At 37.0% G+C, this 12,653-nt stretch overlaps 1 protein-coding gene across 3 annotated transcripts in view; it reads left to right on the forward strand.

Moving 5' to 3' along the window:
* The first annotated feature begins 708 nt into the window (after positions 1 to 708).
* The window catches only part of LOC124795529 (RNA-binding protein 12-like), a 110,675-nt gene continuing 98,730 nt past the window's right edge, over positions 709 to 12,653 (forward strand). For 2 of the 3 annotated variants that reach the window (XM_047259599.1, XM_047259601.1), the window contains exons 1-2: positions 709 to 883; positions 1,048 to 1,215. The gene's annotated coding sequence lies outside the window, so the exon portion shown is untranslated. The remainder of the gene's footprint in view (positions 884 to 1,047; positions 1,216 to 12,653) is intronic. The other variant, XM_047259600.1, reaches the window with a different exon arrangement.

A 12,653-nucleotide genomic window follows, 5' to 3' on the forward strand; every position in this document is an offset into this window, starting at 1 on the left:
TCTTTTTTTTCTTGACGATGTTAGTTTATGTAACTAATAACGTCATAAGAAACTGTATTTTTCTCCTTAATTACAACCGACTTTATCACTTTAAACGTTATTTAGTGAAAATTGCTTCATCAACTTATGCTCTTATTTATAAACAGTGTAGGCATCAGCTCTGTCCTGTTATTGTAGTGCTTAAGTGATTTTTCGCCTTCGGATATCTGACCCCGCTTACAGAAGACTACTCAAAATATCGAAGTCGTAATGGAAAATTGCAGTTTACCACAAAAATATTATGTAATACGACAAATTTTAAGGATACACTGAAGCACAAAATCCTCTACTATGCATGAGTGAGCGCGGCGGATATTGTTTAACTTCAAAGATTAGCAGATGATGACACCGTCAAAACGTCCTTTCCGTTAAACCTTCACCTGACGCGGGTTGACGTGAAGGTTCGTGACGGCCAGAGTGAATGCCGCCATTGGAAACGCATTGTAGATGTTTTGACGTGATGTGGCTGCCAATGTGAATTGGCGTTAACGTGAATGAGAGCGGTGAAAATAGTTTTGACTTCCGATTTAGCTATGTGGTCATTGTTCTGTACGCCAACGTCAGCGTCAAAACTTTCTTCCCGCTTGTTGCAATTGGGCATGCATCGATGGAATGTTTCTGACGTTCCGTTCCGTTCCGCCAAGTGTGGCGTCATCTGTGGGTAGAGTGTCGACGACAGATGTTGAAGGAATCTTTGGTCTCCTGGTCGCCATCTTGTGGACGGAAAGTAGTACGCAATTAGAAAGTTGAGAAGATTGTGATTAAATATGATGTATTCGTTCAGAATTTAAATTTTTCTTTCTTTTCGTGAGGGACAGTGGCTTTGACTTTAGGTTAGTTGTAGGTAAGTTGTAGAACTAGGTTGAGATGAAATTGCAGGTTTTGGGAGTTGGGCGAAAGGAATTTTTGAGAGAAATTCAAATGATATTTTTGTTTTATAGTGATAAGTAAGCAGGATTTACATTGTTAATATTATGGTATCATGTTGACTCACCTTTTGTTCTGCAGCAATAGGAGGAGTGTAAGCCGTTAGCACCGCCCTGGTGTTAGTCATCGTTGCGAGAGCTATGCTCCGTAGAACATCGTAATAAAAAAGAGACTGGAGAGTAATTCAGCGAACCGTTATAGGTGATTGTTCAAGAAAGAAGATAATTTTCGTATCTCGCAAATAGAAAGGTAAAGGTTGTACTTATTGTTAAAATTTCAGAAACCCCGACGTAATGTTAGTACGGGTGCCTGTTTTCGTATCGAACGCTTCACAGCGGAATTTTCTGCGAAATCCTATCGCCAAAGCACTGTTTGATTTAGAAGTGATAGTCACACAAATAGTTTTCATGTGAACGTTTCTAGAGAAATTGTGTGATCTTTGGACGTTTCTTTTTCAAATTTCGCCAATGAGTAACTTAGCGAGTGTGATATAGGACTGGGCTACATTGTATATTATTTGGTTAGCTAACAAATCTTGGAGCAGTGACTTTGTTGGAAGCAATTCGAAAAATTTTAATTCGTTTAGCACTGTTTGTTTTTTGTTGGTTTCAGTTTAAGCTAGTCTGTTGTACAATTTAAGTATTTCTGTGGCAGTAATGATAACATACGTGGAGAGTCGAACATCTTATTCTTTTGATGAGCAATCCAAACCATTCGCAAATAAATTAGGTTTAGTGATGGTAAACGAAGCTTTTTGTAAGCCGCCTCCCCCCCTTACTACATTTGGGTGGTTCAGTTTTTGTGAGATCACCATCTTATATTTTCATCTATTGTGACTCCTACTTGAATACATCTGTCGCATGACTTTTCTTTTTGAGCATACATTTCTTAACATGCTGACCGGAGAGGGCCTGTGATTTTCCATGTGTGTTTTTATTCTGATCAGTCTAGGATGCAGTATTTATTTGGAAATGTCACCATGCATTTGCAGTTTTTTGAGTGATAACTCTCCTTCCTCCAGGAATTCTCATAGAGGATTTGATTAAGATAAACTTTAGCAAACATTTTGACATGAAAAATAACAATTTTGTTATTAATGTACTTACATCACAGCATGGCATACAGACATTCTCACATATCGTGCTCTATTTTTGCGAACAGTGATTATCTTTTTTGTTTTTAGTGTGGTCTAAAAAGGTTTGAAGAACAAGGAACTTCTTATACTAGATTTACTAATTCATAAATTTCATCAGTTACGTTAGATGGTGATTCAACCTCAAAAGTGGTTGTCTGCGCCATTCCAATTGCTTATGGGCAGCAGCCAAGATTAGGTGAAGAATTACATATTTTCAAAGTTTCCATAAGTGTAGCAGGCACCAATTTGTGGAAGTGTAATTGATTCACTGAGTATAGATGGTGTAAGAATTTGTAGTGGCTAGTGTATTGCAGAAAGCTTCTTTCTAATATGCACTTCTTGTTGGAGTTGTGCTTGGTTCCCATTGTGACAGCTAATTGGCGACTGAATATATATGAATGATAGTAGCCACATCAGCGTATTTGTGATGTGAAATTGACAATTTTGAATTGATGTTTAATAAATGTGAATAAGTTAACGTAATTTGCAACATTCACTGATTGCTGGGCTGTTTACTTCGTTTATAACAGTAGCTCTAAAAGTGAAAATCTGACATGAAATGTAAGCACATAGAATTGATGTCTATAATTAAATGCAATAGACGTAATGCTTTGTCAGTTTACACATTAATAATTGTGTAAATGATACTACCCAGTAATAAAATGCAAGAATACATAATCTTCAGAACTAATGTAGAAAGTCACCGTTTGACATTTTGTCAGTATTCCAATAGTGGGAATTAAAGTTTGATCCACAATTATCTAGCATATATTAACACTTGTTAAAGAAAAATATTGAAGTTCCTTGCTATACATGCATCATGTAAGAGCTTATGTTGGCAGCAACTGCCTACACACACTGGTGGGTAGTAAAGGTGAAGCAGCAGCTGATTCTATCGTTTGTAGGAACAAATACCTATAATATCGTGGCATAAAGCAATGATAGACTGCGAACAAGCAGTATTTGTGTATAAAAACCATTGCTCGCAGCAGTTGAAATATATCGTCTTTCAACCTAAAGGAGACGGTGGGCTGCACTACAGATCTGTCATCACAACCAAGATTTCCATGTTGATGAAAAATTGCTAGCTATGTCAACAAACCAAGTAAGTGCTGAAGGACTGTATGGATATCATTTGCAAAAATGTCAGTATTCGAAAGATGTAGAAAGTGAAAGGCCATCTAGACAGTGCAAGAGTCGTTCACATTCTTTATAGGTTTATATCTTGGCTACCATATACAATCCTTCCATTGGTTGCCTCTGAGACATGACGACACAGTCACCATATGCAGTACACTGTTCACAAGTGCAGCATGTGGACGGCCCTTACTAAATCTAGACAAAAAAGAGAAAGTGCCATGCTTAGGCTCTAATGTATTACAAGAAGGAAATGATGGGAGTAAATGATAGCACAATAAATGACAACCATCATACAAATCTAGATAGCACATAACAGAACATCAGACCATGTACTGTGTTACCAGAGCATGTATCTGCAACATTCTTTTACACTTAAACCATAGTGGGTAAAGGAAATCAAGAATACAGTAGTAGTGTTATTCTTAGGACAAATGATACAGTAAGAACACATCAGAATCTTTGCTTCCTCCTTTCCTTCTGGACTTGAAAGTTTTGTTGGGTTTGCATACAGCTTTGGAACAACTGCGGTCAGCATTTGCATGGATTGTCACCACTGCCAGCCCAATTAATAAGAGTTTCGTGATTTACAACAGGTTTTTTCCTTCACTGGGGTTTGGATTACGCTATTAATGTTCTCAGCTTAGAATTACAATATGTTATTTTAACATTCCCCTCTATTTTATGCTTTTAGTTTGCTTTTACAGTAATACTTGCACTTTGTGGGTTTGTGCTTTGTAAGCAAGGTATAACTTCCAAGGAAGGGCCGTCCACAATTTTAAACAGTTCTAGTTTTGAAGATCACTAGTATTGGCAGTAATTATTTCACTCAAAAAAGTTATGGAAGTCTGGAGATCATAGATCATTTGTTGCTTATAAAACACCAGTGAAGTGTTGACCAGGAAAGTGAATCAGCAAAATGTTAAATCACTGCATCACTCATTTGCAATTTGTGTGGTAAAATTATTTTGATGCAGAGAAGGAAAATCAAAAGCGCTACTACAATTTTCATTCTTTTATTTGCCTGACTGTCTCATCACTTGTCTTTAAGGTGAGTGTGGATTTCTGCGTGGTCATTTTCTTTCTCCCCAGCTACCCAGTTTCATAAAATTTTCATCCCCCACCCCCACGACAAATCAGTATTATTGCACAGTACTTTGATTACTTAGATGTTAATCCTTTTGAGGTGTTCCAAGCTACCAAGCTATAGTAGTTAACATTCTGGAGCACATTAAAGTCCATTTTAATGCTGTTGTTTGCAGCATTCCAAGTTTGGTGCTGATTTACATGCCTGCTAGCTGTTCAGTGTTGTTGAACTGTAAATCGTTATTATTGTTCAGTCTTACTGTTAAATGCTTGTTATTTTAGAGGAAATAGATCAGTTTATTGATTACTTGTCAAAACAGTTGGAACTAAGCGTGGTACCTAAATGACTGCTCAGAACTTTGAAGCATGCAATCTGCGTGGCAGACCCAGCCCCCATATCAAGCTTATACAATATGTCGCTCGCTACACATGTGGACACACAGCTATGACAAATACAGAAATAACATGACAACCACAGGAATTAGGGCTTTTTTGGACAATGGTAAGCTAAATATGACAGTCTTCATAATTAAAGTTTACCAAAAGAAACTACAGTGCAAAAGCCAAACAAACAACATCCACAGTAATGAAGAAAACCACTGAAAAAACTGATACGGGAAATTTCACTTCACCAATGCAACTCAAACAAGATCCGCGGTATCACAAAGCCAAAACTCATCCATGTAATATCGAAAACCTAACCTCGCCAAGGTAGGTAAAACCTGAAGAAATTTGAATTACAATCCAACGTAATTACCAACAACGAAGAACACAACCAATAAAAATAAATAAAAAATTATTAACACGAACTTTGATATAAAAGAAAAAGACATAACATTAGCACAGTAGAATAAAACCATTAAAAACATCCTTACCAACTCAAGTTGGCAGACACAAATTTAGTGATAGCAAAAATCTCAACATGCTCTCTCAAATGACCAGCGTAAACTTGTCAAACCAGGATATGATCTGCGTGGAAGGCACTACATTGCCCTGCCAACAGTACCACAGATACTGGGCCATGGTCAGAGGTGCAGCAGGTGTGGTCAGTCTGGTACATTCTCCACAAACATAATGCTTCACACACCCACCAATTAAAGAAATACTGTCCTCCATAGCAGTGTGCAGTGAGCAACTTGTGAACTTCGCCATTTCCATAGCTAGCCAAAATGAAATATAAAATTAAATCTCCAATTATGAAGATACTGCACTAATTCCGAAAATGAATCGCCTGTGCCTGCTGACATCAAAATAACTCACGAATTCTACCAATATTATTCTCACAAACAGCAGCAGGGTTACCCAATTCGGTTATACCGTAGTTCTACATTCTGTTAATTTATAGTTGAGTGGTTGTGGCTGTATTACCTCATCAGTATATAATATCTTCAGTTTAACCCCTTCCTGTGTTTGGGTGAGTGGTGTGTGTGTCAGATTGATATACTGTTTCTTTATTGCACTCTCTCATTTTTTGATAATGCTGCATTAATTAAATTGAGTTATTAATGTTGCTATTAGTAGGTGTTAACATAAATGATTTCTACCTACTATGAAGGGAGAACAGAGGAATTCTGGTTACTGTTTTTCTGTTTATTTTTGTGGCCCGTTTCTGTTGCCATAAGTTGCAGTACATGAACTCAAGTTTATCATTTCCAGTTATGTAATAGATAGACAGGGCACACATATTGAAGCATAGCTGTCCATACTAAAGAGTTCCACAATTTGCTGCAGTAAATGAGACACTTTTAGATAATAAAGTCAGGTTGTTTAAATTATACGAGTTGTGTGAATGTTTATTACATCTCTTCCATGTTCCCAACACTTTATCACAATAGCTATGATTGATTGGTGATATGTTCATCTCCAGTTGGGCACTGTGTAGGTTACACAGAAGTATGTACACATGCATGAACAGTCTTTGTGAAAAACTGGTGGGTCAATTTTTTATTTGATTGCATTGTTTCATTATTATGATACACTCTCATATTAACCAAATTTGGTATTATAGGTGTAATGCAAACATGCTCTTGACTGTACCATTTGTGGAAGTGCTTAAGAAAAGTGCCATACATTGTCTTACAAGAAAAAAAGAAAAAAAACTATTAACACAGTAATGATGCACTCAGATCTCGTAACTTATATTAAACATTATATCAATTGCTGCATATTCAATAGTTCTGCATTTCACATCAAAAGTAGGAGCATTTATTAACATTGCTGAAAATTGTTCTGTAGATAGATTTGCACACTATGGCAACTCGAGTATGAGCATAGGTATTGTGCTTGAACATTGTTTGGGAATTGCTATGCTGGATCATTAGAGAGAATGAAGATAAACTGTGCAGAAGGTAACCAGTCAAATGTAACACTGTGTCACCATGTAGGACAGTTATGCCAGCCATAATTTTATATCCGGTTTTTAAATAAATGAATTGTAAGAATGTCGCTGAGAACTTTCATCCTTTGTATGTACTTCACTGATGATAAATCATGATCAGCAGTGTGTCTTTTGTGCATGTCTTAAGTAATCCTCATTTTCAGATGATTTCACTCCAAATGAAACTGTTTACAAATAAGACAGCCACACATATATAGGCTGCACTGTTAGAACAAGAAATGACACTTATGCATAAATCTGTGACTTTTGCACAAATTGGTGCTTAGTTATGATTCTTTTACTCAGGATTTCATCTGATAGTAAACATGTACATTGACATCACATGAGATTTTAAAATCTGTTCTTCCCTTTTTACTTCCGATAAACATGGATATTTATCAAAACAGTGAATGTTAAGCTACCTTGCAGTTCGTAGGAGCTAGCAAAACTAAGTAAAAGTGCCTGCTATTCTGAATTATTCAACTAACGTGAAGCTGAGGAGGGTTGTACCACCTGAGAAATCTACAGCTGCAATCCGGATTCACATTATGAAACACTCAGCTGCATCATGAAGAGTTCTCAGAAGAAGGAACACTAATCATCGACTTATTTGCTGTTTCCCAATTTAACTGGCTGGCTTCAAATAAGAGACTATTATGCTATGACATGAATAGTGTAGCATGTAACACTCTACAGGCGGAGAATATACAGATATAAAGCATATGTCACTACCATGTCGTAAAAATGTTGAGTATTACTGTTGAGAACTGCATTAATTTTAAAATTTTTGACATGTTGGTAACATATGCTTTGAGTGGTGCTGTTCCTGGGTCATTCACACTTCAGCATAAACATTCAAGTGATGATTACATAAGAACATTTGCATACTGGGGAATGTTAGATCTGAGTCATCGGCTTCGATCTGTGATGTAGGAGACAGGTGGCAAGCACTAGAAACATATGGTGACTATAATATGATTTTATTTGTAATTTCTTTTCGAACAGATGGAGCTACAGATCAGTCTGTCACCACAACCAGTTCTTCCCCCCCACCCCTTATTAGTTAGTTTTGCCAGCTAGCAACAAGACTGATAATATGCACCAGAAGGTGATGTGACAGCATCCATTAACATTACGTCACCAGTAAAGCCGAAGACTCGTATCGAACATTACCCTTGACCCAGACATTTAGAATGCGAGTTTTTCAGAACTATTTTTGTCACAGTTTGTGACTTACTTTGCAGTTCCATTTATGAATCACAGTCTATCGGAATTATGCTTTACCTGAAAAAAAACGGTTGAACAAGTACATTAAAATTCTTTGCTTTCATCTAGGGAGAATTTTCAGTTACTGTAGTTCATATTAAAACAAAATTGTTTGATTGTGACAATATGAGAAGGTATTTCTATTCTGATGTATATAATTGACACCATTTCTGTACATATTATTACTGTTATCAAAACTCCTGCAATGGTAGTTTTGATTGCTCAGTGTCTACTACTGAATCATTGTTTTTAAAACAAAGTAATTTGTGGTATTGAAATATATGTTAGGTTATGCTCGTTTCTATCCATTCACGTGTTGAGGTGAGTTGGAAATCCTGAACAAACATGACTCAGTGAAAGGTAAATTAAAACATACTGCGCATAGTGTTAAAAGGCTAATTGCATTTTCAGTTAGTATTTAACACAGGTTGGATGGTTCTTTCACATCAGATACGCCATATTCAGGTGTTCATAGAAGCTAATAAATCATTAGCTTCTATGAAACATGAGTGTCATTGTTTTTGGCTGCTAATGTTTGTTAAAAGGCAGAATTTGGGGAATTTTTTAAAATGATTTTTATCTTCGAAGTGTGTTTAAGTTAATATTTATAGGCCATGCGTTAATTGGATGAGAATGCTGTTATATTTATATGGAGTAAGGATGGGGAGAACAACAAAGCTTCTCGAAACTTAAAAGCATGCTGATTAGAGGAAAGGGCTATTATTCACTACAAAATAAGGGAAGCCTATGGGAGGATCTGCAGTAGAAATTCTTTTTAGGAAGTAAATGGGTGCTTATGAGGTACTTGTAGTTGGATTGAAACAAATTTGAGTTTTATTTATTCTGTGATGTCATCCAATTACCATTGCATTAGGAGTGTTGTATTTAGCATGTTAATGGAAAAGGTGAAAGTTAATATATCGCACATTGCATGGCGACTGTTTGAAATGCTGTGTTTGAGTACGGAATTGTTCAAAAACTGCAAATATTTAGTCTTAATGTGTTTAGCAAAATCTCTTCATTGGAGGAGGAAAAGCAGTTACCTACACAGTGGAAAAGTGACACGCTTTTCAAGGTTCTGAAATAGCCATAGGAACTGTTCGTGGGGCAACTACTACTGTATATTTTTATTTGTAAATTATTTCAACTGTCAGTTGAAAAAGCAGTGGCATTGGTCAGGATAACCGCGTAGCTGCAATTAGTTTTCAGTTTATTTCATCCAGTTAGAAATTGGAGACATTGTCAACATCAGAAATACTGTGCTATGCAAACTCAGATGTTGGCCACTTGAAGCAAGACCTATATTACAGTGAGCTTGGCATGACACCTTACAAGGGAACCTCCCCATCACCCCCCCCCCCCCCCCCCCCCCCTCAGATTTAGTTATAAGTTGGCATAGTGGATAGGCCTTGAAAAACTGAACATAGATCAATCGAGAAAACAGGAAGAAGTTGTGTGGAACTATGAAAAAATAAGCAAAATATACAAACTCAGTAGTCCATGTGAAAGATAAGCAACATAAGGTTAGTGTGAGCCAAGGAGCGTGGTTAGCGTGAGCAGCTGCGGAACTAGAGGTCCTTGGTTCAAGTCTTCCCTCGAGTGAAAAGTTTAGTTCTTCATTTTTAGTTTATGTGACAAACTGTTATGTTTTCATCACTTTTTTGGAGTGATCATCACATCCACAAGAAAACCTAAACCGGGCAAGGTAGAAGAATCTTTTTACCCAATCGCCAAGTGTACAAGTTAGGTGGGACGACAACATATTCCTAGTCTACTAATCGCACGGTCGCACTCTTTTGCGATGCAGTCGCAAAGCACAGACACTAAACTTATTACAGTGAAAAGAGACGTCAATGAACGAACGGACAGATCATAACTTTGCGAAAATAAAGTAAAATTTTCACTTGAGGGAAGACTTGAACCAAGGACCTCTAGTTTTGCAGTTGCTCACACTAACCACGGGACCACAGCGCTCCTCACCACACATTATCCTTGATGTTTCCTATCTTACACATGGATTACTCAGTTTGTATATTTTGCTTATTTTTTCATAGTTCCACACAACTTCTTCCTGTTTTCTCGATTGATCTGTGTTCAGTTTTTCAAGGCCTATCCACTGTGCCAACTTATAACTAAATCTGAAGGGGGGTGCGATGGGGAGGTTCCCTTGTTAGTATGGACGTGCTCAGGGGATACAATCCCGTGCCCCTTCTCCATGGAAGAAAAATTACCTTCCTGAATGAAACTCGAATCGTGCCCCACCACATACGTATCGGGTGGAACATGTAATGGATACTGACTAGTTAAAAGTAAACAAGAGCCTTGTTTATCCTAACTTTGGGACCAGATGTAATCCGTATTACCAAATATCCAGATAATGCAGAAATATTCTTCTAAGTGGGATAACTATACAAACAGTAGACCATACTGTTTTTCATGACTTATGAATTTATAGCTCTGTAACTTGATCACAAGAAGGTGCAACCGCAAAAAAACAAATCACAGTGCAACCACAAAAATCACAGCTTTTGTTATTTACTACTATCAATTTAGAAATCACACCAAAGTCTCCCAATTTTTTTTTTTTTTTACTCGGCACCCGTCTTTCATATAGTACCTGTCTTTTGTATGCTGGTTTGATGTTCTTCAGTGCACCTTGATCAATCATTTGTTAAAGAGCCATACTATAAGAGGGAGCCGGAAGCATGGGATCAGCAATATCTAAGCTACCTGTGGTGCCAAAATAACTATACATATACCATATCAAAACATACCATAATAGACAAAAAATGAATTACCATACCATAACAGACAAAAAAAGAATTGGTGTTAATGAGGGCTGGATAAATGAGGTTCTTGTGTATACCCAGGACTATTTGTTGTTTAGCCATCCATCATGTGAGTGAGTTTGTCCTGCTCCTTAATGTATTATGGGACATAGGAAGTACTAAAACACAAAAATACTCAGTATTGGTGCACTGATTATGTATGGTGGATGAGCTGGTAGAGTTGTAATGACTAAACTCAAATAGCTTGACTGAACAAATTGCAAGTGCGTGATTCACGGGTGTTTAGTTTAGTGAAGAATGGGTTTTAATAATTTGAAAAGAATTCTGTTTCAGGTATTTGACACTACTGGTGTTTGTGAGCATATTAACACTTGTAGTGAATGTGGTGCTATTAAACGTACTGTGGTGTAAGAAATTTTCAAGGAACTTCACTTTATGTTAAATGTCATTTGAATGACATTAGATCTTTATCACAAGACCAGTTGTGAATACTCAATAATGAAAGCATTGCTTTCAATTTTTGAAGTGATGATAAACATCCAGGGTAGCAACAAGAGGATATTGCTAAAGGAAACATACCAAAAGAGAACTTCTAAAATTTGCCACTCTTGCTGAACATCTAGTTTCAGGTCATTGTTTTTAAATACCAAAAAAGGATAAATAATTGAACTAGGGATAACAACAAAAAATTACTTAAAATGTGCAATGCAGGTGTGATAAACAAATGCAAAGATTGTCTTTCAGTTTAACAAACTATAAAATGTTTTAAAGAAAGCAGATGATTAAACTTCCCATCTCTCTCTCTCTCTCTCTCTCTCTCTCTCTCTCTCTCTCTCTCTCTCTCTCTCACACACACACACACACACACACACACACACACACACACACACACAGGCTCCCAGGGTGAACTTAAGAGCACCAATTAGAACTATTGTTTCATGAATAAAGTAGTCAATATTTGAATTGAAATTTGTGCAGCAGGAAGTAAAGACTCTGCTTGTGTAGCAGCTGTAAAATAAAACAGTGGCACAAATATTGGCATCACAATATGAAGTATACTCGTATTTATGTGGTCAGTGAACCAGATTTACTGACAGTGTGAATGTACTTATGAGTGCCTTGCATAAGATGATGTAAGATCTATGAAATATCATCAGCAGAAAGGATTTGCAATATCAGATCACATGCTCAAGTGCTCTTGCTTATAACAATTAAAATTCTGTTCAATTACTCAACACAGTGTGAAAGGTTGGGTTTGACCAGCCCTGCTTTTGTAATACTTCACCATGTCTCACTAGGGAGGATGATGTCTTTGTTTGTACATTTCGCAGTTCTGTGAACGTAACTTTCACCTTCTTTTCAAACAATGGAAAATCTAGGATGGAATGTTACAAAAGGAGAGTTGCTACTCACCATATAGCGGAAATGCTGAGTTGCAGATAGGCACAACAAAAAGATTTTCACACTTAAAGCTTTTGGCCAATGGCCTTTGTCAACAACAACTACTCTCTCTCTCTCTCTCTCTCTCTCTCTCTCTCTCTCTCTCTCTCTCTCTCTCTCTCTCTCTCTCTCTCTCTCTCTCTCAACTCCTACACACAACTGCAGTCTCAGGCAACTGACAGTGTGATTTGAGTTGCCTGAGACTGCAGCAGTCATGTGTGAGAGTTGTGTTTGCATGAGTGTGTGAGTATGTATACATATGTGTGTGTATTGTTGACAAAGGCCCTTGGACGAAAGCTTTAAGTGTGAAAATCTTTTTGAACATTCCTTCTCATAATATTGTTTCACCTTGTTCCGGTGGATGGGTGGAAAAAAAGTGAGAAGATGGAGAATCTGAGTGAAATATTGCTTGCCATGGTTAATCTGTAGTAATAGAATTTAATTGCAGTAATACATC

This window comes from Schistocerca piceifrons, chromosome 4 (assembly GCF_021461385.2).
Source record: "Schistocerca piceifrons isolate TAMUIC-IGC-003096 chromosome 4, iqSchPice1.1, whole genome shotgun sequence".
In the NCBI taxonomy this organism is placed as follows: Eukaryota; Metazoa; Arthropoda; class Insecta; order Orthoptera; family Acrididae; genus Schistocerca; species Schistocerca piceifrons.